Source organism: Serinus canaria, chromosome 27, assembly GCF_022539315.1.
Source record: "Serinus canaria isolate serCan28SL12 chromosome 27, serCan2020, whole genome shotgun sequence".
Taxonomy (NCBI): Eukaryota; Metazoa; Chordata; class Aves; order Passeriformes; family Fringillidae; genus Serinus; species Serinus canaria.
The window spans coordinates 523,756-526,505 of NC_066340.1; positions in this window are offsets into that span (position 1 = coordinate 523,756).

Sequence of the window (2,750 nt, forward strand, 5' to 3'; positions counted from 1 at the left end):
ACCGGAGCCTTTCCCGACCCCAGGAGCCTTTCCCGACCCCGGAGGAGCCACCGGAGCCTTTCCCAGCCCGGGATTCCCGCAGGGGCCGGGCCAACCCCGCTGGCTCCAGGTCCGTCCTGGATTTTGGGATTGCGGCAGCTCCGCCGCCCTCTCCTGGCTCCGCTTCCCCAAAATTTAACCCGAACCCTCGGGTTAAATCCCGAACCCTCGGGAAGGAATTCCCGGGAAAAGGGGAGCCGATCCCGGGTTCCACCGAGGAATAAAATGAGGAAAAAAATAAAAATAAACGGGGACAATAATGCAAAGGAAAGTGGGGGAATAAAGCAAAATAAAATAGGGGAAAAGCAAAATGAAAAGGGGGGAAAGCAGCGAAATAAAATAGGAAAAGAAAGGAAAATGGAATGGGAAAATAAAGCAGAAGTGAGGGTGCAGAAAGGAGGGAAGACCCGGACAAACCCCTTGGAGTTTCCCATCCCTGTGGAATTCCGTGGGTGCAGCAAAAACGGAAATGGAAGGATTAAAAAACCACAACAAACCCCAGCCTTGGATCTGCTGCCTTTTAACCCAAATTTCCCCATTTTCTGGGTTTTTTTTTTCCTTTGGAAAGGATCCCAGCCCGCCCTCCCAGCGTCTCACATCACGGCCAGACCGGGAAGAGGGGTTGGAATTTTTAATCTTCTTCCACAGAAAGGAAGTTCATAAATTCTCAGAATGATCCGATACAGAGCGGAGCTGGAGAGCAGGAAAAAAAAAACCAAAAAAACAAAAAAAAACCAAACCAAAAAACATCCCAGATTCTGGAATTCTTGGAAGAGCAGCCCGGAATGCTGGAGGATTTACTGAGGAGGGAAAATGGCTTTGGAAAACCTGGAACACAAATTTTTGATGGCTCATTTTGGGCGTTTTTCAGCATTAAAAAATTGGATTATCCCAGATTATCCTGAGCAGGAAATTGTGGCACCACTGGAGGCTGCAGGGGGGGAATGCAGAGAATTCCAGGGAATTGTAAGATTGGGAATTCAGGATTGGATTTTTTTCCTGCCAGAGGGGATGAGGGGGAATTAAAAATCCTGGAGGAAATGGTTAAAAATTGGCTTTTTTTCGCAGCCAAAACCGAGGGGTTTGGGCCCAAAACGGCCCCAAAGTTTCCAATGTTATGGAAAACCCAACTCTGGGATTAGGGAAAACATCCAGGGAGGAGGGAATTCCCACCCCAGCTTTGTCCTGGGGGAGGTTTCTGCCTTTTCTGGCCCCAAATGAATCCCAAAATCCACGAGCAGGGCAGAGCTCCCCTGTGGGATCTCCGGGTTTGGTGGGATTGGGGTGGGAAAGCGGCACAAGAGGAGGAATTCCCGGGAATTCCCAGGAATTTGGGATTTGCTGGGCACTGCTCTGGCAGGGGGAGAGAATTCCTGGATCCAGGGGGGGGGAAAAAATCCAACCTGAGGGGTCCCAAGGGATGCCAGCCCTTGGAATGGGGCAATTCCCATGGGAACAGCTCCAGCTCCCCATCCCAGACCTGGATTTGCCCAAAATCCCCGGCTCTGACCCTAAAATCCATCCTGGATTCCTGGGATGGAGCTGTCTGGGAACATCCAGAGCTGTGGGACAGCTTCATCCCAAAATTTCCCCAAAAATCCAGGCAGGAGCTCCCAGGAATTCCAGGAATTCCCTATCCCTGATCCCACTGCAATCCTCTCTCAGGAATTCCTTGATCCCTCTGCATTCCCCTCTCCCAGGAATTCCTGAATTCCCTGATCCCACTGCATTCCCCAATCAGGAATTCTGTGATCCCACTGCATTCCCCTCTCAGGAATTCCCTGATCCCACTGCATTCCCCAATCAGGAATTCCAGAATTCCCTGATCCCACTGCATTCCCCAATCAGGAATTCCAGAATTCCCTGATCCCACTGCATTCCCCAATCAGGAATTCCAGGAATTCCCTGATCCCACTGCATTCCCCTCTCCCAGGAATTCCAGGAACTCCCCAGCCCCGGATCCCCCGGGAATTCCTTCCCCTCCCCCTGCCGGCAGATCCCGCCGGTTCCCGCACCTCCCATCCCCAAATTCCCCAAATTTCCAGGATAAAATCTCCCTCCCAATAAAATTCCCACCTGGATCCACACCCAGCAGGAATATCTGACCCCGACAGCTGAACAGAAACCGGGAAAAAAGGAAAATAAAGTTAAAAAAATAACAAAAATAAACCAAAAAAGCCCTAAAAAATAAATTAAATCCAGAAATCGCCACTGGGTTTGGGGTGACTTTGGGGTTTTCTGTTTTTCTCCTCTCTTCTCCGAAGCACCCTGGAGTTGTGGGGTTGGGGAATTTGGGAAAAGCATCTTTGAGGAATCACATTGGGGCCGATTATAAAAATTTCTCTATTGTACAACAGAGGTGCAGCTACACTGAAAAAAATTACACCGTTTATGGAAATACAATTATTATTATTATTATTATCATCATCATCATCATCAATTCTTTTTTTTTTTTTTGCTTTTTTTTGGCTTTTTTTTTTTGTTGTTTTAGAAACAGACTCTACTAAATAGGATCTATACAAAAAACCTCTAAAATAATTTCTGTAGTAAAATAAAGAAGTGTGTTAGGAGAGCTACACAAAAACAACGGGAGGGGGAGATTTTTTTTTTTTTTTTTTTTGCTTTTTTTCCTTTTTTTTTTTTTTTTTGTTTTGCTCTTCTGGGTGAACGCTCCGAGCTCGGGGTGCTGAAAGGAATCATTACGTACACAG